This window comes from Gorilla gorilla, chromosome 15, assembly GCF_029281585.2.
Source record: "Gorilla gorilla gorilla isolate KB3781 chromosome 15, NHGRI_mGorGor1-v2.1_pri, whole genome shotgun sequence".
In the NCBI taxonomy this organism is placed as follows: domain Eukaryota; kingdom Metazoa; phylum Chordata; class Mammalia; order Primates; family Hominidae; genus Gorilla; species Gorilla gorilla.
Genome location: NC_073239.2, coordinates 26185855 through 26212316, shown reverse-complemented (window position 1 = coordinate 26212316; position 26462 = coordinate 26185855). Strand labels below are relative to the sequence as shown.

At 38.5% G+C, this 26462-nt stretch overlaps 1 long non-coding RNA gene across 5 annotated transcripts in view; it reads right to left on the bottom strand.

Moving 5' to 3' along the window:
* Positions 1-26462, bottom strand: part of LOC129526625 (uncharacterized) — a 108995-nt gene that overhangs the window by 74154 nt on the left and 8379 nt on the right. The gene's annotated exons all lie outside the window — the stretch shown is intronic.

Below are 26462 nucleotides of genomic sequence, written 5' to 3'. Positions count from 1 at the left end.
GTTTCCTGTTTCTTTGGGTCTTCGTTTCTGAAGGCGCTTGTATCGCATGAAGCTTATATTAAATAAATGTGTATGCTTTTCTCTCATTAACCCATCTTTGGTTATAGAGGCCTCTCAGCCATAAGCCTTGTGGTGGGTGAGGAAAAAGATATTACTTTTATCCCCTACCATAGCTAAGTTTTAAAAGAATATTCTAGAGAGGTCTAATTATGGTTTAACAAATTAGGGCAGTATAGGTCAGTTTCAGTTTACTGTTGGCTGGGATTCCAGTGTTTTCATTATGCCCTGGCTTTATTTTTATAGTAATAATCAGGAAATCATTTAACCCAGATATTAGCCAAATGTCTCATCAAAGAAAATATTTTTGCTCAGATAGCTTTGCCTTTATCATTACTCTCTCCTTTTTATGAAAGTACCATTCAGTTTACGTTAAAGATGTAAGATATAACAGACAGGAATAAGAAAAGAGGCAACTCTGGGACACAGAAATGTTGAGATTTGTCCCAAGCATTGTTCAGGCAACACTACTCTGCAAATAAGCCCTTTCAAGACCCCAGTGCACCAGGCATTCTCCACACTTTCACACCCAAATCAATTCTCGTCTATGCCATATACCTACACAATTCAAGTTCTCATCATCGTATTGGTAAAACAAATAGTCCATGGTATTTGACACTCAGATATAAAAACCATTCTACATAAAATGATGACAAGTAACATGAAGAATAAGGCAATATTATATTCTTGAATTTGTAGTCATGGAATCACTCTAACTGTCCTCGTACCAAGAGAATGCTGCTGGAAGGAAATGCGGCAGTGTGAGGTAGCAGAAAGTACACTGGCTTTGGCGACAAGTTCGCAGAGTTAGCGTTCCTTCACTCCCCCCACCCAACCCCTGTTCCCTGACACTTGCTGTGTGACCTTGAATAAATTATTTCATCTCTCTGACTTTTTCCTTGTATGTAAATCGAAGGTATGAAAATATCTATTTATCCTATTCAAGATTTTTGTGAAGATCAAAGGAAACAATCCAGTTAAATGCCTTTTGGAAATTATAAAGCATCAATAAATATCATTGTTGCTGCTTTCACTATGATTTACAAGGCTAAGAATTCTTGTACCCACTGACTAGATAGATTTAGATTTGCTTAGAAGGACGTGTTTCCTATAAAATGCATGCTTGGTCTTCCTTCAGACACTAAACCGACGTCATAATACAAGCTCATGCATTTAACTGTCATTTCCAAATAAGGTTTATTTGGGACTCATACCATCAGATCCCCTTGCCTTATGAGATGCTCAAAACACCTTTATCTATCCTAAAAATTAGAATTTCAGAAGCCATTGTGTTGTTCTCCAGGCCTAAGTACACTTTTTTCACTTATCAAAGAAAGATTATACAGCCAGAATAATTCGTATATTGCTGCCTCTTTAAAAGACATCTATTCATTGCTCCTGGCTTGTATTGAAACCAGATGGTAAAACCAAGACTGGAACATCCTTTGGTGTCCAGAAGGAGGCCAGTCTGGCCAAAGCATTGTCATTCCTGTCAGCAACCAGAGTCAAAAGCATTTTTATAGTTAATCATCAGGAGTGCCTACTGGCTCCAACAGGCATTCGTGCAGTATTTGTCAGCGTGAAGGCTCTGTCCACACTACAGATGACACCATGTCGGCGAGAACTGTGTTTCAATATCCTTTAGCAATGAGCTGAACAAATTTTCATGGCTGATTCCCAAAGCAAACCATAATATAAAATTTAGTGCCGGACTTCTGTTTTTACCAAATTGAGTGGATAATAATACCTTTTATTTCTAAAAACTAACCCCTCACATCAAGTTTGCCCTGGAGCATTCATTAAAACTCAGGAAGTTAAACAACTGCAGCAAATTACCACAGATAACTTTAAAGAAATTAACCCACCTTAAAACGAACTTTTATTTCAAAAGATGTGAAGCTGCAGTTTTAGACTCTGAGGGGCCTAAGTAATTTCATGGATGACAGCCGACTAGTAAAAATCCTGTCTCCACCTACAGTTGCAATAATCATTTGCAGCAAAGAGATGGTGAATACAAAAATAACATAATTGGAACAAATGCACTATGCTTTGGAGTTAAAACAGAGGAGTTTTCGTGGCCACAGAAAAGGAAGGCATTGAATAATAACACTTTAAAACGTGTCGAGGGGGTGAACTGATCAGGCCTTGTATGTAGCTGATGGAGGCTATTCATCTTTCAAGTACTATGAAGAAGCAAATCCGGATATCTGGAAAGGAACATCCAAAAATGGCTTTTCCACTTCACAATAGAGGCTTGTCACCATATCAGAGTGACTCAGATGAATATTTCATATTAAAGATTCAGGTAAAGAAATTTGAAGGAGATGCTTGGGGCAGCAGAACTCAATTGCAATTACATACTAAAATATTGCAAGAGGATCTAACACAGATCTGATTTCTTTATATGATGGAATTATACAAGCAAAACAGTGTTTAGGACACAAACCACAGAAATTTCAGGTTGTAACTGATGAATACTTGCAGAAGCTAGAATCCCATAATACTGAAGCTATTCTGCCTTCCATGGTATCTATACAGTGCTTATAATTCATGGTTTTTCCACCAAGCAAAGTAAGATGAGATTTATAATGGCAACCCTAATATTCTCTAGTTCATGGAAGTTAAGATACCTGATGCAATGCAGATTGATTTGTTTTGGGTTGATAACATTTGAAATGTGATGATCAATGTCATTTATCTTCCTCTGTTTAAAAACGTTGCAGAAATTACCTAAGATATGTGGATGCTGATGGGAGCTTGCTGATTTGGTTTGGTCTTCATTGTTTATGAATGAAGAGCAACTATTTTATCATAAGTAAACCCATGGTTATCATCTGTAATGCTCTCTATTATTTTTGAGTTTTTACACTGAGAATATGTTATAACAGCCATCTAAAAGGACAGAAGAAACTTAAAATTAGGCATTTTAGTCATGAATCCTGTGAACAGGAATTATTTAATAGCCTCTGCTATTTTGAAAGTGCAGCAATTGAAAAAAAAATTTTAGAAAAAGAAACAATCTAAAAAATTTAGTCAGATTTTTGTTTACAAACTGTTGTGTTATGGCTTGTCCCGTGTGAAGTTTAAGAAAAATAGTACCACACATCTTAAAAAACCAAACACCACAGTAGAGAGCAATAATGTAGAATATAGTACAAAGGTTTATTTCCAAGAGCCCACTGCCTAATTTAAATGTCTTTTGACTGGCCAATCATTTTCATTGGTATGCCAAAATGATTGGAAACAAGCTTCCTCTAACCCCTCACTCTAGTTATTAACTGAGCCAATCAGTAAAAAAAAGACCGATTTTTAATCTACACGGTAAACAGGTTCATACATTTAAAGAAACATGGCTCTCTTAGCTGCCCTTTGTTAGATTAGAGAAAAGAAACCTATTTCATCCTCAAGGAAAAGTTATTTGCTTTGTTTTCTGACATATAAAATGAACTATAAACAGCTTTACCGTAATAAATTAAAATGTCCTAAAAATCATCCCAATACTGTAAGAGATTTTTATTCATTAACCATGACTAAAAGACATTCAATGATGAAAGCTATATTAGGCTAAAAAATATTGTTCAGAAAGGAGTTGCAGGATTCTGTCCTTTTTTTACTCCACGTATTATATAAAAGAGAGCTGAAAATCATCTGGAAATAATTTTTAAGCATTTTAAACAGGGCCCCTGATATTAATTTTCTCCTCACATTTATATTAAGAAGCTAATAAAATATGGATTACATAAAGTCAAAGGATCCATATAAGCCTTCACTTGTTATATAAAGGGCCAGAACCTTATGTAATATGCATTTTCTTACTAATTCTTCAAATTTTAAATGCTTTGTGTGATAACGAGGAATACTGAATAATGGGGTTTAAATGTTTCTAAAAACTGAATATGCACAGAGCGTTTGAGCTACTATTGCCAGTAGTTTGGTGACATCTAGTGGAAATAGTGACTTCAGCCTACCTTCCTGAGTTAACTTTAAATCCTATAGCAAAGGGAAAGTGTTTGGAAGATGGCTAATAATCAATTCCCTACCTTCTTTGCTAAGTAACAAGAGTGAGCGAATTTAGCTAAGCCTTCTGAAGAAAAATAAAATCCACCCCAATTACTGTGAACAAATCTGTTCTAATTATAAAATACATGGTCTTTGTAAAGAATTTGGAATACGGAAAAACATACAAGAAAATAAAAATTATCCATAATCCTTCCACCCGCAAGTAAACACCAGTGATATTGTATGTCTTTTCTTCTAAGCTTCATAATATATTCTTGTTGGTGTTGTTTTTTTTACTAAGTTTGGTTATTATAAATATATAATTTTATATCCTAATTGTTTTAACATTATGTGAGCAGTTTTTGTATTTATCAGGTATGAAAAATAATCTTAGTTATGAGAGGCAGAGAACTATATCATCACTTATTTTTCAAAGTAGGATGCAGCAAGCCAACAATTCTGTGAATCCTGTATGGCAATCCGTGAATGATAGAAAAACATGGTTCCAATAAAGTTCTTTTATTAGCACAATACACAAAAAGACCATGTTATTTATAGAAATGTTAAAAATGTGTTTTACATCAACAAAATTTTAAGGACTTACTATGTTATCAGACACTAAGGGTATCGTAAATGAGTGAGACCCAGACCTTACCGTAAGACACAAGTAGTCTAATAGGGAAGATTTAAATATTGTTTAAGACAATGGAATTATGATCAGCCTGTGAACTGTAACAAAGGAGGCAGGTATTTAGAGAATAGGTAAATGGAAAATCTTCAAACAGAAGATAATGCCTGTGTAGGACTTGGAAAAGTGAGTAAGAATGAAGGGTGTTTCACATAGAAGAAAGCCTAGACGAAAACAAGAAGCATGGAATGGCCTGGTGTAGGCTGGTATCCCTGGAGAAAAGTCATCACTTCAGAAGATGTGACTAGAAAGGTGAGCAGAAGCAGATGGCTGAAGATCTTTATCATGGAGGTTATGAAAACCCACTAAAACTTCTTTTTTAGTAACATGATTACATTAGCATTTTATAAAATCATGCTGACTGAAGTGTGGAAAATGAACAGCAGAGGAAAAGACCAGCTAGTGGGCTGTTGTAGCAATTCAGAGGGGAGACAGTAAGGCCTGGACTAAGAAAAAGCAATGAATTCAAACAGAAGACCAGAGAGCTGTTTAAGAGGGGACAATCGCACAATTCAAATATGCTGAATGATGGAGGAGGTACCAAAGATGACCCTAGTTCTGGTATAGGGGATTGATGTCTAGAATAGCATTCAGACAATTATTAGCTAAATGTTTATGATTTTTAGATTATGTGCTGCAATACAGTTTAGGATTGGACAAATCCTAATTTATTTTACCATCATATGATAAATATTAGGGAAAGGGGTGTGAACAACTTATAACACCAGTCCTAGTTACTGAGCATTTTCTTTGGCATAGAGGTCAAAGAAAAAGAAAATCTGGCATGGTCTCACCACCCTGATGAGAAAAAAAAAAAAATGCCTCTACTGTAGGCACCGAGTGGTTAACGTCTCTAATTGGCCTTAGCACAGTGCCAAGACTCAGGGGGTAAGAAGAGTGCTAAAGAGGTTGGACACATAATCAAGGAGATTCAAAAGAAAAACTAATTTCAGCTGTCACTGAGATTTGTCTATATAGAGTGTCATTAGAAAGAGTAAATGACCTGCTGAACTCTTTGGTATTGAGAACACATTTCTAAAATGTGGAGAAAATCAAAATTACATCACTCAAAGGCTGTCTCTATATGCCTCTGTGCACCTACATACATAAAAAGTGAAGAAGAGAGAGAGCTTGTACAGCATGTAACTTGGAGACCTGAATTCCCTGAGTAATGGTTACTAGTGATCTAATTCACTAAGTCAACAAGAACTATGTATCGTGCCCTTGCCATGTGCCCAGTGCACCTTGCTGCCAGGCAGCAGACATTTTCGGCTACCACTGATGGAGTGCTCACTTTGGGCTAAGTGCTTAACAAACATTATCCAGCTTAATCCTTTCAACGGCCTATGAGTTTGACCTCATGATGCTTAGGGAGGTTAAGCCATTTGTCCAGGGTCACTCAGCCAGTAAGCAGAGAAGCTAGGGTTCAAACTCTGCTTTCTTCTGACTCAGAGCTGTACTTTTAACCATTACACTATCCTGGGTCACTGTTCTTTTGTTTTCTTTTTAAAAATCATTTTTCTTACATTGTGCTGTTATTTACTATTCCACGAACACAAAGAACCGTGCATGGCACTAGCTGAATCTTAATATCGATACAGAGTTCCATCCCAACTTCAGACTTGTGGCTCCACAACTGACTAGGCAGCGTGCTCCTATTTTGTTTCAGGGCATGCAGAGCTGGTATGTGAGAGACAGGTGGCAGCCAGTTGCTATGGCAATTGCCTGTCATTAATGATAAAGGGTAATTACTGCAGCAAATTTCTGTTTCGCTTGAAAATGTGACTTGCCCCTTTCCCAAAGGGAGCACAACCCTTTATACCCCCTCTACTCACCACGGCCTATCATCTTGTATAAGCTTTACCTAGACCACTTGGCTTTGCTGCAAGGAGCTAAGTAAAGCCTGACTTCTTAAAGATTCAGGAGAAGAAATATTAGATGAGTCACAGAACAAAAAAGGCTCAGAAGATACACATTTTCCTCCTCTACAGACTGTCTAAACTTGCTTTCCCTTAATTAACTTTGCAGGAAATAATCCCAAGTATTGCACATTTGTGGACCAAGTTCAATGACTGCTTGAATGGCCATATGTGGTTAATTACTAGATGCTAAGACTGCAAGACCACGTAATTTTTTTTAGATGATGAATTTTTTTATACTTTAAGTTCTAGGGTACATGTGCACAACGTGCAGGTTTGTTACATATGTATACATGTGCCATGTTGGTTTGCTGCACCCATTAACTCATCATTTACATTAGGTATATCTCCTAATGCTATCCCTACCCCCTCCCCGCACCCCATGACAGGCCCCGGTGTGGGATGTTCCCCACCTTGTGTCCAAGTGTTCTCATTGTTCAATTCTCACCTATGAGTGAGAACATGCGAAGACCACATAATATTTTCAAACTGACTTACAGAACTATAAATCTGTGTCTCAGTATGATTTTCAAATCTTTCCAAGCCAGCTAATAACCCTTTTGATGGTAGAAACTGTGCTTTGTATGTCGGGGCAATATGGAATGAAAAATTTCATTGATACCTTTTAATTCAGTGTTCTATATGAGTTTAAATAGGAAAACTTCTCTCCATAGTAGGTTACACATTATGGTAGGTAAATATTGTCATAAAATAAATGCCAAAGTAAAAAGCCAAGAAGCTGGAAAGCAACACAAAATCAAACACCTGTTAGTCTCTCGTTTCTTTCCACCCCTAAACTTGGGGTCCAAGTATGTCTCCTGCCTTAAGTTTCTTTTGAAATGCAACCCATAACTGCTTGGCACACTGATGATGGATCCCCAGGAACTGTTCCTACAAACAGGAGGTCTAGTGATGGCACTAAGTTCCGTTTCATAATCATCTTTTTCTTTTTCAATCTAGCTCCCACTTATATTCAATAGCTAGCTCACAGAGAAGTAGACAACCTTTTGATCCAAAATAATGGTGCATTCTCCACAAGACTATGCGCTATTCCTTGGAGACTAATGTGCCAACATATCTAGAATCCTAGCCTCAGAGTTTGGCCTGTTAACTGGAGTTGCATTTTGTTCTGTCAAAACTTTTTTATGTGGCCACAGAGACACTGTAGCAGAGAAAGTTTGGGCAGAAAACAGTCCAAGGGGTGGCTCACCTATATGTGCTGTGCAACAAAGGTGGGAAAGGGGGAGGGTTCACTAGTATCTGTCATCCCCAAAACTGTGATTGTGAGACTCATAGAGATTTCAAGCACCCTGGAGCCTATGGCATAAAGACCAGGCTTTTAACCTGGGAGCAAACATCTCTTTTGATCAAGATAGGATGGCTCTTTTTCATCTTTCAAGCCTGCAACTGACAGAAAGAAGAGTTACATTCAAAAAGCTATATTCAGCTCACCTATTGCATTTCTGTTCCATAGTACAGCAAATTAAAGGCAGGAAGTCTGGAGGAGAAGGAAAATTGGTAGCAGAATGGATGTGAAAGAGGAAATTGGAGTCAATAGGGTTTGAGATCAATCTTAGCCCATATGCACATCCTTGTTCAATAGGGCTATTACTACTCCGAACATTTGATTAGCTAATTTTTATGAAGGACGGGGGTATTTTTACCTGTTTTGTCCCCAAATGTATCCCAAACCTTCTGAAGAGTGCCTGGCCTATGATAAACTCCCGATTAATATTTGTTGAATATATGGCAAAACCATTTTACTCTGTTTCCTGCCATTCTAATCCTTAAATCGTTTTATCTTCATTTCAGTTGGAATAACCAGAAAGGCCCATTAATAAGAGGAAGCAAGACCAAATAAAAACAGGCTGAAATGTAAGACATAGCCCTGATTTCCTTACCTACTTCCAAGATTTAAGACTGAGGCTAGCAGTTTCACTCCTGCAATGTGCTTTGTTAATTGAAACAAAAGATACAGGTCTTATTTCACAGGCCTTCCTCTAACAAGGGATGCTCTCTGAGACCAAGGGAGCGGGGCTCAGGAGGCTCCCATCAATTGGGAGGAAATCTAGTGAAAGACATGGAGCTCTGAAGCACCTGAAGAATCCCTACACTCTGTAACTACAGACCTCTAAAGAGCCCCCGCCCCACTCCCAGGATTTAGGAGGAACTGGACACAATAGTTACTTCCTCTCACTTTATCCCTTCCCTTTCATCTTCCCATTGACAACAGGCTAGCTTCATCAAAGAGGAAAATCACACGTGGCTGGCCCTGTTTCCCAGTAAACTTCCTCTCCCTCAGCCTTACCCTTACTATAGTGTTCAGTCGCAACCAAGGGCAAATTTCCCCTACTCCTAGGAGACACTTGGCAATGCCTGGAGATATGTTTGGTTGTGACAGCTGGGGTGGCGGTGGGGAGGAGGAGGGATGCTACTGGCATCTAGTGGATTGAGGACAGGGATGTTACTAAACATCCTATAGTGCACAGGACTATAATAGCCCCCAAACAATGAATTATCTGACCCAAAATGTTCCTAGTGATGAGGTCGACAGACCCTATTCTCCATTACCAGGTACTGTGTGTCAGATGCTAATGCCAAATACTTTCCACATGCTTAATCTCATTTAATCCTCACAGGATGATTGAGGCCTCATAAGAAGTTGTGAAGTGAATTTTATTATTATCTTCATTTTACAGATGAAGAAAATAGAGGCTTACAGAGTTTAAGTAATTTGTCCCAAAGTCACACAGCCCATGATGGGGAGCCTGTCACTATACCCAGAACAACCTGGCTCTAAAGCCACACATTACTGCCCCTCTAACTTTTTTAAATGTATTTATAGAGACAAGGTCTTGCTATGTTGCCCACGCTGGTCTTGAACTCCTGGCCTGGCCTCAAGCAATTCTCCTGCTTCTACTTCCCAAAGCCTCCCACGTCGGCTTACAGGTGGGAGCCACTGCACTTGGCCTAGTTCACATTTTAAAAGTAATAGCCCTTGTAATAACAATGGGTGCATAGCCCTTGCTTTATGCCAGGGACTGTTATAAGGGCTTCCCTTCATATGTATTAACACACTAAATCCTCCAATCATATAAGGCAGGTATTAATATTACCCACATTGTACAGACGAGGAAACTGAGGTTTAGAGAGGTGAGGTCACACAGCAGCAAAGTGCAGACCTGGGATCTGGATGCAAGAAGTCTGACTCCAGTTTCTGTAATCCTTCTTAGCCACTATTCTATTTTGCCTAGTACACCTACAAAGCTGGGGAAATGGCCAGATAAGCCTCTCAGTGGAATGTGACCCATCCTCCTTCACACCTGTACCTCAAATATGTTAGTGGGAGCTAGTCTTCGCTCCCTTTGCTGTTCTCTGTAGAGCTAGCTGCCAAGACCTCGGTAGATCATGATACTGAAAGTATGGAGATCAGAAATAAACTCCTCTAGCTTAACTAGCCCCTGAAGGCAAACCAGCATCACCCTCACTTACTGCTTTGAAATTCTCTTTCATTGTTTGCATAAAATTTCCTTTTATTAAGTGTAAGATTTGAAAAGGTTTTCAAATAATTACTACAGTTAGTCTAAATGTAAAAAAGCTAAAAGGAAAACTGTTTGCAATTAGGATTTGCATAATTTCTTTAAAACTGCCTAAGTCATCTACATTTGCAGCTAAAAGCAGGGCAGTATATTGGATGAAACAAAATGGTGAAAGCCATTTGCCTGACCTTTGACATTTCTTTTAAAAATACCTCAACTTGTTATAGGAACCCAAGTAATTAAACATTTAAGCCCTTTTTCGGAGAATTTTTATTAATTAAAAAAATTTCTTACATCTCATGTGAACTTTACAAAAGGACGAAGGTTAATTTGTGGGTTTTCAGACATGAGTCAGTATATCTTGTGAATCATTTTTCCTCATAGATGGCCCTCATAATTTCTCAAATTCCATCAGAAAAATACTTATTTCTCTCACTTAAAAAAAACACAGGTTTTATGGGTACCTATCTATAACTGTAAATTTACATAAATATATACATCGCCTACTGCCAATTAGTACGCATTTATGAACAGTGCTCAATAACCCTGATGATAAGTGAAAGTACATCAGTGATGAGATGTCTCTGGGAAACCAATGGGAATCTCAGCAAGTATTTAACTTAAGAGTAGGTGGGGGAGACTCATTACTGGCCTGGCTTGTTGCCTTGTTCTGTTTGAAACCTTGATTAAAGAAATAACAAACATGGAATGCTAATTAAACTGTTTGACCAATTTCAATAAACAAGCAGTCTAATTTGGGGAGTGCAGAGAGGGGATAAAACACTATGGCTCTGCTATTCGTTTTCTTACACCAGTTCTTTGATTCCTGCTACAAGAGTTCATGTCCCCAAAGGCCTCCAGATCAGCAGGGTAGCTGATTCTAGGGTAAAGAGAGAGAGAAAATGTGTCAACTTGGTGAAGCTCGCCACAAGCTACAGCTTGCAGGACTCCCTGAGATCACAGCCCATGATTGCAGCCTGTCCTGCTCACGGACTGTCACCTAGTACAGCATGTTATAAGCAGTGAAGAATGTGTTTAAGTATAAATAGCTTTGCCCGGCTTGAGCAAGCAAAACTGTTCCTTTAGTTCAGTGCACACACAGCTTGGAGGCCAGTGTCCTGGGCATACCAGTTGTATCTCCACATAAAATGAATGTCGGCAATGCCCTAGTATATAATATTGTCTATTAGACAGTGCATAAAGGCCTGCACTGTGTGTACATACCGTAGCCACACAGAAAACATTACCAAATGAGCCTGCTTTTAGCCTACTGCCTCATACGGTGGTAATTAAGGAGAACTGCCTTTTGATTTGCAACTATTTGCTGTTCTGTAGGAAAAACAGAGCTTAGACCATCTTGTTCCATTTGTTGTTGCCATGCTTAATCTTCTGATTCATGAGGAATTATTACACCCAGCACCTATGGGGAATTTAATTGTTTGGCTCCTACTCCTCTGGCAAATGTAATTGTGGAGGAGGATGTATAGATTAACATTTTTTAAAAGCTTCAGCCAAGAAAAAATAAATAAAAGGAGGTGGAGTTTTTTGTAAAACCTCATATTGAATAACATCCAGGGTTGAAATAATGCCAGAACTGAGCTTAAGAGAAAACATCAATACCTAAACGGGAGGTCAAACCAAGGCCACACGGCCCAGAAGTTTGATCCCATCACCACTAACTTGGACATCAGCACACCCCATCTATCTCATGGATATTTGTAGATAACTGGAATACATTTTCCATGTGTGGATAAAAATATAAGATGAAGTGGTTTTGTGAATTTCTTAAGTCTGTTTTCATTGATTTTTAATGCTAAAGCTCCAGTGTAGGGGCCAAGGGAAAATTGCCCCTTTGCCCTCTGAAGCATTGCTGAAAAATCAACTCAAAAAGACAAATTAGGCTGGGCGCGGTGGCTCACGCCTGTAATCCTAGCACTTTGGGAGGCCGAGGCAGGCGGACCACAAGGTCAGGAGAACGAGACCATCCTGCCTAACACGGTGAAACCCCATCTCTTCTAAAAATACAAAAAATTAGCCAAGCATGGTGCCACGTACCTGTAGTCCCCGCTACTCAGGAGGCTGAGGCAAGAGAATCGCTTGAACCCAGGAGGCGGAGGTTGCAGTGAGCCCAGATCATGCCACTGCACTCCAGCCTGGGTGACAGAGCGAGACTCCATCTCAGAAGAAAAGACAAATTAATAGGAAAAAAAGGCATACAGATTTATTTAATGTGTATACACAGGAAACTTCAGAATGAAGACCCAAAGATACAGGGGAAATCATCCATTTTTACAGTTAAGTTCAACAAAATATAGACAGCCATGTAGAAATATAATTGGACAAAAGGGGTATGATCTAAAGCTAATAGACTGAGAGGGAAAATGCAGCAAAGCCTGTCTGTTCAGATTCGTCTTGGCCTCTCTGAGCAGCATTCCTTCCTTCTGGTGTGGGGCAGGACCCTCTCTAGAGTGAGGGCCTTATCACCTACAGTCAAACGAGGTAGGTCAGATAATTTATTTATGGCCAGTTTTTACACAGAAAGGCAGAGGAAAAGTTAGAGTAATATTTTCAGGTTTTACGGCTGGCTTTGGGAAAAAGGGGTTCTGGTTTCCATGCCTGCATTGGCGAAGAGGGATTCTAGTTTCTATAGCTAGCCTTGGGGAAGAATAGGACTGAGAGACAGTCAGGCAGGAGCAGAAGGTCCAAGAAAAACTTCTGCTTCTGAAACTGCTTCTGAGACCCTTAGTTTGGGGTATTGCTTTCTGAGCCCCACCAGCAGGAAAGACCTGATACTTCATATTGTGTCAATAAACTTTTGGGTGCTGCTAAGTTATGCAGACAGATGGATGAGTGCTACAGCAGACATCTTAAGCCCCACCCATGTTCCTGGGATGCTTGCATTTTAGCAGCAGGTTTACAGCTGCCAGGGTCAGTACCTCTGTACCTGGCAACTTTCTGGAGCTGTGGCAGACCCTGTTGCCTATAGTAACAGGACAATGACTCTCTCAGGAGTCAGTGAATAACTGCCCCAGCTCCCTCACCCATTAGGAAAGATCATTTGCACATTTGACTTTTATCCTTTCCCAGAGTGTCACCACAGGATTTAGCTCCAGTTGCCCATGGCAGTAGCTGGCTTATTACCACAATTTTTATTGGCTCCCTTTCCTTCCTTTAATCACCTCCCTATTCCTCTGCAGATACTCCCTGCATCTGGAATCTTTGTCTCAGGATCTACTTCTGGGAGACCCCAAATAAAGATAGGTATTATCCCTCAAAGACCGCACAATCTGATGAGGAAGATGAGATTAGAAAAGGACAGGAGAGGAGATGAAATAGCTACATCAATTGTATGGTAAATGTAATTATGTGGGTCAGAGACACCACACCCCAAGAAATGTGGTGTTTTCTTTGTTTATTATCTCTCTCCCTAGGCAAGCCCATATAATTTGTTTATTCAACAAATATTCATTGCATGCCTACTACCTGCAAGGCAATAGCACAGCAACAAACCAAAAAGTCCCAACTTACATGGCATGTATATGTATAAACTCCCAGGTCATGTGGTAGTAAGTGTTGCAAAGAAAAATAAAGCAGGTGTATTTGCCTGGTTGGGCCACCGTAATAAGATAACACAGACTGCATGGTTTAAGAAACAGAGTTTTTTGTTTTTTGTTTTTTTTGTTTTGTTTTGTTTTGTTTTTCTCACAGTTCTAGAAGCTAGAAGTCCAAGATCAAGGTGCCACCAGAGTTGGTTTCTGGTGAGGCCTCTCTTCCTGGCTTGTAGGTGGCTGCCTGCTCACTGTGTCATTGCATGACCTCTTCTCTGTAAAGAGAGAGACCTCTCTGGTGTCTATTCTTCTTCTAATCACACTAATCCTATTGAAGTAGCCCCCTACCTTTGTGACCTCATTCAACCTTTATTACTTCCTTCTAGGCCCTATCTCTAAATACAGTCACACTGTGGGTTAGGGTTTCCTTATATGAATTTGGGGATGACACAATTCAGTTCATAAGACAGGGTAAAGGCAAAAGTAACCATAGAAATTAAGCTTATAACCTTCAAACCAATGAGGAATTTAGCTCTAACATTTATTCAGTATCTGCTTGGAACACATGTGGCTGGGCAGTAGTTGACTACTGTCTTTGGTCTGAATTTTAATAGGATAAAATTTTTAATCATGACTCCAAAGGGATTTTATGAATGAAAATGCCTTCCCCTCCATTTCTATCTCTATGGTTTGCCTTTCTCATGTTGCTATGATCTACATGATAAAGTTACTTGTATATAAAGTCTTCAGTTGATAGCAGAAGCAGCTAATTTTAAATCTTTAAATGAATGTTCCTAAGCAGAAGGAATGAGTAAAACCATGGTGTGGAAACCCTAAACCAATCCATAGGAGAGCAGAGGGGTCTTCGAAGCTGCTATGCCAAGTATTGATGGGCTTCAGAGAACTTTTAGAAGAAGAAAAAGTTTAATTGTTAAGCTGTTTTCAAGGCCTGCCTGCTTTCTCCAGAATATGCTGGGCTCTCCTTCAAACATGCTCAACATGACCAAATCAGGGAGCTGTATATAGATCACACACACTTCCCTCCTGCTCCCCCTAAAAAAGACAGTCCATGCCTTCAGTATAATTATATGGTACAAGTAATTAAGGTTTTGTTAACTACCAGCTCTTTTTGCAAAACCTATCAAATATCAGAGACAGTATAATGCTGTAATTGCATCTATGAACCTGTGTAACATTTGGACAAAGAGTTCTAACGGTCAAGGTATATAATACACATCTAATATATTTCTCTGATGAACCTAAAATGTTTAGTATGATGTGAAATGAAGCTAAGCACAGAACATGTGTTTCTATATGAGATGATCTTTTCTTTAGCTATTATCAAATACTATTTTCAAAGACTTTTTATCATTTACTTGCAATTTTACTTATTGAAATTACAGAAGGATTTCATTGAACATATACTTGGCTTAACCTTTAGTCAATAATGAATGGTACAAAAATCTCTGCTATGTTTTGCTATTGATATGGATCAAACCTCAGTTGATACTAATCAAACACAGGTTGCTTGGTCATATCAAGAAATGACCTCTTTAATGTTAGAGGGTCCCAAGGCTCAATAACTATATCTACAGGTTTTCATCCAGTCTTGGCTTTAAATCCCAGCTGTGATTCAATGACTGTCAAATTTACATCTTCAACACAGCCTTCAATCCAGAACTTAGGACTCATGTATCCAATTGTCTGCTTGATATCCCCACTTGAACATCTATTAGTTATCTCAAGGTCGACAGCTTCAAAACTGAGCTTCCTGATTTTATTCCATCAAATTTGTCCTACCCATAGCATTCCCCATTCCAGTCAATGGTAGTTCCATCCTCCCAGTGGCTCAAACTAAAAATCTGTGAGTTTTTACTCCTTTTTTCACATACCACATCAAATCCACTAGCAAATCATATTGGTTTTACCTTCACAACATATGCAGAATCCAACCTTTTCTTCCCTTCTCTACTGTTACTACCCTGGTCCAAGTCACGAAAATCCCTTTCTTGAATTATTTCAATAGGCTTTCCTGTTTCCAGTTTTGACCGCCCTTTCTATTTTCACCACAACAGCCAAAGGAATCCTTTCAAATATGTCATATTATATCACTCATCTGCTTCTCATCTCACTCTGAATAAAATACAAAATTCCGTTATGGTCTTCAAGACTCTGCATGATAAGACCTTGAACCTCCTCTCTGCCTCACTCCATTCTGGTCATATTGGTCTCTTTGCTGTTCTTTAATCAGGCCTGGCAAGTTCCTTCATTAGGGTATTGGCCCTGCTGTGACTTTTGCCAAAAATTCTCTCACCTTAGATCCCTATGTGGCTGACTCCCTCATCTCCTGCAAGCCTTTGCTCAAGAGTCACTGTCTCAGTGAGGCCTACCCTAACCACCCTGCTTGAAATTGCAACTCACAACACCTCTTCCTACATTCCTGCTGTTCTTTACTCCTCTGTTTTCTCTTTTATCACCTCCTACCCATTATACACTTTATTATTACATTTATTGTTTATTGTCCAGCTCACCCAGGCAGACTGCAAGGTCCATGAAGACAGAGAGCTTTCTTTGTTTCGTTCACTGCTGTATCCTAAGAACCTAGAACAGTGCTCAACACACAGTAAATATTTGTTAAATTAATGCAATGCCTTCTTAGAGATTTCTTTGTCCAAGAAATATCACTAGGGTTTCATTATAAGAAAAACAAATCATCAAAGAGAAGGAACCACCTATGGTCACCACAAAATAATAATAATACATAATAAGAAGAAATCCAATCAAATAAAGTTTTAAATTTGAAAATGCTAACAATTTTATTTAATGATATGCTTGCTAGAAAAAATAATTTCTGAAACTTGGAAACTGGAAAGAGAAATGGGTATTATTTCAGTGCAAGATTGTGCTTAATGTTATTGCCTGGATTATTTTCCAATTCTGTAGGGGCAAAGGTTAAGGTATAGTGTTTTGTTTAATAAATGTACAAATCATTTCCATCCAGTAGAACAAATGACCACAAAGACTTACAGTGCTGTTGGACATTAACTAATTCTGTATCCAACCCAGCAATCCATTAAATTTCTTATAGGCACCTATCTTCTCAAAGCTCTTTGGACTAAAATAACATCTTACTGGTTCCCTCATTACTTATGAGATAAATAAAATCTTTGACATCTGTTTATTCTACATATTCATAAGAGTCATGATTTACCCTCTTTGAAAATTATATTTTAACATATTCAATGAGCAGTTAATATTTTTAGTACTTGGGAACTATAGTGAAATATCTCAATATTTTAAAAATGAAAGAAGATTCTCAGAACATAAAACTCGACTATGTCATGTTCATTAACACAAAGACTCAATGTGCTAAAGTCATCATTCTTTATAAGTTAGTTCATAAATTTATCAGAATCCTAATAAAGCCCCAATCAAGTTTTTTATTTGTTTGTTTGATTTTTGAAACAATTCTAAAGTGTATTTGGAAAAAATAAAGAATAATAGTCAGGAAACCAATGAAAGAGAAGAGCTGAGGGAGGATGAGTCATACCAAATATTAAAACATATTTAAAAGCCTCAAATTAGAAGATATGATACCAACACATGAACAGATATGCCAATGGGACTAATAGAAATAGATCCAGATACATAAGGGAATTTACCATAAGTTAAAATATAGCAAAAGTGGCATCTCAAGACTGTGGGTAAAAGATGGCCCATTGAATGAATGGAGCTGGAGTAAATTCTTGGGGAAAAATTATGCTGGATTCTTACCTTACGCTTTAAACCAAATAGATTCAAGATTTCACTGTAAAAGATTAAATCATATATATATAATGTATGTATTAGTCCATTCTCATGCTGCTATGAAGAAATACCTGAGACTGAATAATTTATAAAGGCAAGAGGTTCAATTGACTCACAGTTCTGCAGGGCTGGGGAGGCCTCACGGAACTTACAATCATGGCAGAAGTGGAGGCAAACACATCCTTCTTCACATGGCAGCACAAGAGAAAAGTGCTGAGCAAAAGGGAAAAAGGCCACTTATAAAACCATCAGAGCTCGTGAGAACTCACTCACTATCACGAGAAAAGCATGAGGGCAACCACTCCCATGATTCAATTACCTCCCACCGGTTCCCTCCCACAACACTTGGGGATTATGGAAACTACAATTCAAGATGAGATTTGGGTGGAGACACAATCAAACCATATCAATATACTAGAAGAAAACCTAGGAGAATCCCTTTATGTCCTTGGAATAGCAAAGGCTTTGATAAGTATGACTCAAAATCCAGAAGCTCCTCCCCAAAATACTTGGCAAATTTAAGTACATGAAATGTTTTTAAAGTATATGCGTACTCCGTGTGTGTGTGTGTGTGTGTGTGTGTGTGTGTGTATTCCTCCCACATGTCAAATACCATGCACAGGTAGAAAGACAAGCAAGAAACTTGGAAGTTTCACCTCATTATCATAGATAAATGGGTAATCTCCCTCGTATTTTTTAAACTCCCGTAAATCAATAAGAAAAAAACAACTCAATAGAAAAATAAGCCTAGTATAAGAACAGCCTGTTCACAGAAAAGAAAAATAAAATGCCTCAAATATCTATATTCAAATCAACTCTTTATAAAAAGATAAATGCAAAACAAAACCATGCTGAATATCACTTTTCACTTATTATATTGGCAAAAATCCAGACATTTGATAACAGTCAATTGGCTATGTGAACAAAATGCACTTTTATACATCAGGAATATAACTAGGTATAACCCCTTTGTATAGGTTTCATGTTCTATGGAGAGTAATTTGACAACACCTGTCACAATTACCTGTATGTATCCTTTGACCCAGCAGTTCTTTTCTGGAATCTATCAATCTATCCTACAGATATATTTACATATATGCAAAATAGTGTCTGGAAAAGTTTTGAAACAACAGCATTTTTAGAATAGAAACAACTTAAATGCTCATCAGTAAAGACTGTTCAAAAAAATAAAGATCATGGTATAGCCAAACAATAGAACACTAGTGAACTGTATAAGAATGAGGAAGTTTTGCATGTATTAATATAGAAAGGTCTCTGAGATTTGGATGAAAAAGGAAAGTGGAATGTTCCTAATTTTGTGAAAAAAGAAGAAAAACAGAGAATTTCCTTACATTTGTTTTTATATACAAAAAGATACTTTGTATTTTTAGTAGAGACGGGGTTTCACCATGTTAGCCAGGATGGTCTCGATCTCCTGACCTCGTGATCTGCCCACCTCAGCCTCCCAAAGTGCTGGAATTACAGGCGTGAGCCACTGCAACCAGCCCAAAAAGATACTTTAAAGGGGTTCACGAGAAACTATTAACAATGCGTAATGGCCATAAACTGTGTCATTCAGATATGCTACTACAGGGAGCATCATTGGCTTATGGCCCCAGCCACCAACCCTCTGGATCTCTACCACTATATTTGCGCCAAGGTCAATGTCCCACAGGCTGCTCCTACACAATGACTAAGTAGGAGCACTAAGATTAGGGCACTAAGACAAACCCATACCAGCAAACCAGGAAGCTTCTCTTATAAGAGACTCCCCCATCATTATTAGCCCAGCTGACCTTTCTTGGAACTAGGCTGCAGTCTGACACTTCTATCCAATCCTATTTCCTTCTCTCTCCTTCCACAGGTTACAGACATACACATCTAATCCCATTTTGGTGGCTGCACCTCAGTGGGCCACAGGGGTGAGAGATGAGGCAGCTTTGAGAATGGCATTATTATTTTTGAACCACATATTATATAGTCAAAAATTTAATTTAAAATACTCTCTAGGGCCGGGCACGGGCTCACTCCTGTAATCCCAGCACTCTGGGAGGCCAAGGCAGGTGGATCACTTGAGGTCAGGAGTTCAAGACCAGCCTGGCCAACATGGTGAAACCCCTGTCTGTATTAAAATTCATAAATTAGCCAGGTGTGGTGATGGGCTCCTGTAATCCCAGCTACTCGGGTCGCTGAGGCAGAATAATTGCTTGAACTCGGGAGGCAGAGGTTGCAGTGAGCCAATATCACGCCACTGCACTCCAGCCTGGGCAACAGAGTGAGACTCTGCCTCAAAAAATAAAACAAATAAAATACTCTCTAGCAGTGTTTTTCGAAGTGTTATCTATCCCAGGGTCTCCTGCAGCTAAGTCCTCTCCTGGGAGTCACTCCTGATCCACTAAAAAAGTATAACTCTTGGGGGTCCAGGAATCTTCATTTAAAGGTCCCAAGATAATACTGAAATACATAGTTGAAGGACCAGAGGGTTAAACTATAAGATGAGCATGAACTGGACCAAAATATAAACATGTAAAGTGAACTGAAGGGACGAAATGGCCATTACACTTACATGTTGACTAAATTACGCAGCTCATCCTAAACAAAGAATATGTGGGATGGGTGAAAGCAAAACAAAGCAAAACTAGAAAGAAGGATCAAGCAGCCAAACGTAACTTTTCCAAGCTTCTTCCAGGACAGAGGGAGCAATACTCAAAGGACCTCCAGTATTCTGGTTCCATTTATAAAACCAATTCTTCCCTAAGAAGTATAGCTCAGGCTATCTTCCTGCTTCCATTAAATATTAAATAAAACTTCATCCCATTTATTTGATTCCCTGTCTCCAAGCGACTTTGTAATAATAATTTAGGTTTCCCACATAGTTCTGCCTATAGGAAGAGATTGATAGTTTCTAAAGAAAAAATACTCTATGATATCCGATAAGAGCATGAAAAACACTGTATTTTACACATAATTGAATTCATTCAAATTATGCTATTCTTTTAACTCACTATCCATTTCTAGAAATGCTTATATTTATTTCACTTTTATTCTCCTTTAATTGTCTGACCCATTATGTTCCAATCAAAACTAAATTCTAGGAAGTACTTGTGTACAGCCTTATTGTGAATCTTGTTTTGCCAAAATAGTGAATAGAAAACCAAGTCTTGTTAATTATAAATGCTGAGACCTCTATTTCTATTAAAGAATGCAAGACTATGAAGTTCACTGAGTTGTTAGAATTATTGCTTTAAAGTGGACATTATTTTTAATTATTTGGTATCATTGTGATGGGATGACAGAAAAAAATATAGGCACTCTTTTAAGAGTATTTCTTTGATATAGTCATGCACCACATAACACAGTTTCATCCAATCATAGATTGCATATACCCTGGTGGTCCCGTAAGATTATAATGCTGTATTTTTACTGTACATTTTCTATGCTTAGATAGACAAATACTTATCATTATGTTACAATGGCCTACAGTATTAAGTAGAGTAATATGCAAGCCTAGGAGCAATAGGCTATCCCATATAGTCTAGGTATGTAGTAGGCTATTATCATCTATGTTTGTGTGTGTGCATGCTATGATGTTCCCACAGTGACAAAACTGCCTAACTATGCATTTCTTGGAATGTGTCCTCATCGTTAAGTGAAAGTTTTCTATATGGTCTACATTCTGTGGGCTGCCCTTAGTTAGTTATTGCATCTGCTTGCGAGTTTACAATTAATGGTCAATTTTTTTTAGTTGGCTTTCCACAATAACTAGCAAAGGCTAGCCACTCAGTTTTAACTTACTTTATTCTACAACTTAAAACATTGGTGTTGCAATACCTTACACTTTGGCTCTACAAAAATGATAATATTTAATGTTTTCTTGAGACTTTACTCCAAATCTTCAGAGGCTAAATGACCTGATTCCCTCTACAGGCAAGTGAAGATAAAAATGATGTGCTTTATTTTATAATTGATTCTAGATGGAAAGAGAAGAGAGAGAAAGAACTCAATATACTTTAAGTATGCTTTTCATTCTGAATATTTGCAAATGAAATCCGTGATGTAGAATGGAATTCCTATGAAAGCTCTGTTCTCATTATGTCTTTGGTTTGCCTGCTAGCTTCAGCTGTGTTACTTTTATTGCCGTTTTCAGCAAGAACTCGGAAGAGAAAGGATAGAGACTCAAACAGAATGACTAAATTGTAATACAAAGATAATGAACGCCAATGCAACAGGACAGCAAATTAGAGGCCTGGGAAGCTGTTAGCCATAAAAAAAAGAAGAAGAAGAAGAAAAGAAAAAGAGTTTTATTTCCACACTTTTGAGGCATCCTTTGGAAACCAGAAAAACTTAACAATACAGTTAACCCAGTTACTGTCAGAGTGGTTCTACTTTCAGAAGAAAGCCAGGCTAACATTTTAAACAGCAATTACATTTCATGAAAAGGGAAGAAGAGGGAGTGAGAGGAACATCAAAACCCCAAAAAACATGATGATGACAAAACAATCAGAAAACAACTTCAGATCTCTATTCATCTCAGCTTTCTGAAATGAGCATTTCTAGTTCTTGGCACTCTATCAGTCTTGCAAGGACCTGGAGGGTGGTGGGGCAGGGTGGGTAGCACCAGTGGCTGCCAAAGGGATTCATATGTGAAACAGAAATTCTTGCTTCCCAAGATGAAGTAAAACAAGGGTCGTCCACCCAGTGAGGAACCAATGAGGTGAGTAAAGGCTCTTTTGTAGCCTTCTCTTCTTAAGTGACTCCCCAGGAGTCTTAGAGAGAATGGGTCACCTTGAGCTTATCTAGGAGAGTTTTTCTAGAATAAGTTTTAATCTTCCAAGACACTAAATTAAGATCAAGATTCTTCTGAGTTTGTGGAAGTCATGATGTGCCGGGGATTGATTACAAGTGGAGCCTCTCAAAACAATAACAAGTAAATCAAACTCTGGGACAGGCTTTCAAAGCTGCAAAATCCAAATCAGTTTCCCCTGAATATTCCAAGTGATTTTTTGAGTTTCCATAGAATTTTCCTCAAGAAAAAAAGCCTCAAAATCCTTAAGATGATCTTCACACATACTTCTGCCAAGATTTTAAATTTGATCAAATACATTTAATGAAGAAAATTACTTTTTATAGCAATTATCTTATTATCATAAAGGTGTTTTGAGAAAATTATTTATGAAACCTCTTTTTTTTTGTTTTAACCCGGCAAGCTAAACATCTTCCATTTATTTTTAAATGAAGTGAAAATTAGCCAGGTGTGTTAGATAAGCTTTCTATACACAGGTCTAAATATTGACAAAGGGAGATTTGTCACTGGAAAAATCATCAGTCTAGCAATTATCACGTTAGCATGTGAAGTGGAAAAAGATGTGAAACTTCCAAATGTGTCAATACAGATTATTTCATTTCCACTAGCTATCAGCTATACTGTGAACACCAGTTCTTTAATGTACACTGAGCAAGCAGTTCAGCTAAAGAAATTTCTCCTCTGTGCCTGAAAAAACTAAAATCACAAGGTACAAGGTCTGGTGTGGAATCACGTATGTTTCTAACTATTGTTTCAAATGACCTAAAAGAGGGGGAAGGGGTACACATGATGACAAAAGTACTTTTCTGTATTGTTTGATTATGTAAGAACTGCATTTGGACTCCTCTTTCATTGGGTTATGTGAGTGTTTCTCTCAGTTCTCATCAGTCCCAACCCCACAGGCCTTTCAGGGACACCTGTAAAGTCCTATCACATTACTATACTGTGGCACGGGGAAAATACAGATTATCTCAGTAATAATTATCTTGTTGCACACTTTAGACTTCTATGGATTGCACTTGAAGGTGAGAGAGATTGCCACTAATTTTTGGTGTTAAGAAAGAAACAGGTGTACGTAAGAGTAAATTCAGGCAACATGAACATTCCTTTTTGTCATTAGAGGATTGAGTAACCAAGTAAGATAATGCTGTCCATGCTAGAACATTCCTAAATATATCCCTTGATGGATATATGCTCTCCCAAAATATGGCACCTTGGCATTTGAGGAAACAGCTGAAGCAAAAGTCTCTCTGAGGCCAAGGCAGGAGGATCACCTGAGGTTGGGAGCCCGAGACCAGCCTGGCCAACATGGTGAAACACTGTCTCTACTAAAAATTAAAAAATTAGCTGGGCATGGTGGTGGGCATCTGTAGTCCCAGTTACTTGCTTGGAAGCCTGAGGCACAAGGATCGCTTGAACCTGGGAGGCAGAGGTTGCAGGAGCTGAGATCGCGCCACTGCACTCCAGTCTGGGCAGCAGAGCCAGACTCCATCTCAAAGAAAAAAAAAAGTCTCTCTGATTTTCCCCTACCCTTGTCTGATGTACACCACAAATGCTCTGACCTTTCTCTAAAATAGGTCATAAGGCCAGATGCGGTGGCTCACACCTGTAATTCCAACACTTCAGGAAGTTGAGGCAAGAAAATTGCTTGACCTTTGGAGATTGAGACCAGCCTGAGCAACACAATGACACCCCGTCTCCATTTTTAAAAATCAAAAAATTTAAAAGTGGGTCATAAGACTCTTGTATGCCCTATACACAGAAGAAAGGAATATCACACAGGGAGGGACACAGAGAAGAATTTGAGCAAACAGATTCTTGCTAAGTTGCCCCCAGTTTATTACCATTGGATTATACCCCCTTTTGTCTAATCATATTTCCCCACAACTTCTTTACCAAACTTAGCATAAAAATACACAATTTTCTCTCTTTCTTTGGGCCTCCACTTCTAAAGATTCCATGCCACCTATAACTTATATTAAATAAATTTGTTATGCTTTTCTCTCGTTAATCTATCTTTTGTTATAAGGGTCTCAGTTATGAACCTAGCAATGCATGAAAAAAAGAAATCTTTTCTCCTTTACATTCTCATGGACACATTTTGGTCCCTTTTGCCTTCCCCCTTTTCTATTTTTCTATCCACATCTCTCTTCTTCCTGTGCCTCAGTGGTGTTTCCATTTACTAAGCCACCACTCCTTTTCTTGCTTGATGTTCATTGATCCTCATCTTGCTGCTAATCACAATTCCTTCCTGGTTTCACCAAACTCCCAGACACTAGCTTTTCAAGTCTCTAAAAACATGGAGGTCATTCTCTCTGTCCAAGAGTGGCATGTTGAAACTCCCCAGTGAGTTTTCCTATATTTTTTTAAATATTGTTTTCTGAATTCCCATTTAGTTTTGTAAGGGCTGAAAGGTGTGATATCTTTCCTCACCCGTTATAATGATCACAGCCAACACTCCTATAACAAAAACCAGGATAACAAGAAAAAAACATATTTCTTTAATCAAACTTTTATGAGACATAGGAGCTTCAGAAATGAAAACCTAAAAACCCAGGGAAAATAATTTGTTTTTATACTTAGGTTCAATGAAGAATAGACAGCTGTGTAGAAATGCGATTAGACAAAAGGGTATGATCTAATGGTAACAGACTGAGGGAGGAGATCCAGCAAAGCCTGCCTGTTCAGATTCTTCTTGGCATCTCTGTACAACATTCTTCCTCCCAGATTTGGGCCAGGATCCTTATGGAATGAGGGCCTTCAAGAGAGAATGGAAAAGGGAAAGAGTAGCCTTTCTAGGTTTGATGGCTTGCTTTAGGGGAGAAGGATTCTAGTTTCCATGACCCGCATTAGGGAAATGGAATTCTGGTCTCTATGACTCGCTTCAGGGGAGAAGGAGGGGCAGGAGGCAGGAGGGCAGAAGAAGGGCAAAGAGAGGCTATGCTTCTGGGGCTGTTTCTGAGGCCTTCCAGTCTCCTTTAGCTCAAAGTACTCAGTTCAAAGTATCATTTTCTGATACAGTTTCAACTTAGTATTTGGTTGCCCTAGTGGTCTTCACTTTGTAACAATTTACTTACTCCTTAAGCTTTTATAATCTTTTCTCTGCCTTTCTACTTTGCAGAAATTTCTCTCTTAGAGGTCACCAATTGCTTCCTCATCACAGAATCTAATGACACTGGAGGCCACTCATCTTTTTCTGCAAGATTGGACCCTCTTGGCTCTTTGTTGAACCTTTCTCTTCCTTTTTGCACTGAAACACTGTACTCTCCTGACCACTCCTGTTTCCTACTTAACCCACTTTGAGAAGGTAAGAATCTCCACAGTTCTGTTTTTGGCTCAGGCCTTTCAGTCTCACTGTATTTCCATATAGTGGGTGGAAATGAGTGATGATGGCTTGATGGCTCCAAAACTTCCATTTCTGATCCCAACCTCTCATAGATAAGAAGTCCCAAGTGTTTGCTGAGAATCTCCACCTAAGTATCTTTCTTACATCTCAAATCCAGTAGGCATTACTGCATAAATAAATGCATTATCAATCTACCTCTTCAAGTAACCTTCCACAACTACCTCTATTAACATGACCACCAATCATATAAGTCTGATTCATGTCATCATGAACTCCCAACTTCATTCTTCATATCCTATAAGTTCCTGAGACATGGACTCTTCCACTCTGGTATCTTTCTATCCTATTGCCACCATTCTAGTTCAAGTGTTCCTTTTCTTTGCCTGGACCAGTGGTCAGCAAAGTGAACCAACAGCATCAGAATTACCTGGAAACTTGTAAGAAATAAAAATCCTCAAACCCCACCTCATACCCACTTAGTCTGAAACTCTGGGGATGAGACCAGCAGTCTGTGTTTTAACTAGACTCCGATAACTCTGATACGCACTAAAATTTGAGAACATAAAGTATTGCAGATGACTTTTATTTGGCCTTCCTGTCTCCAGTCTCTTCTTTCCCATGCCACTCTAAGAATTACCTTTCTAAAGAGTAACTCTGATCATGCCACTTCCTTGATAGAAACATTTGACCCTTTATTGTAAAATAAAAGCCAAACTCCTCATTATGACATCTGAATGTAAAACACTCAACAAGTT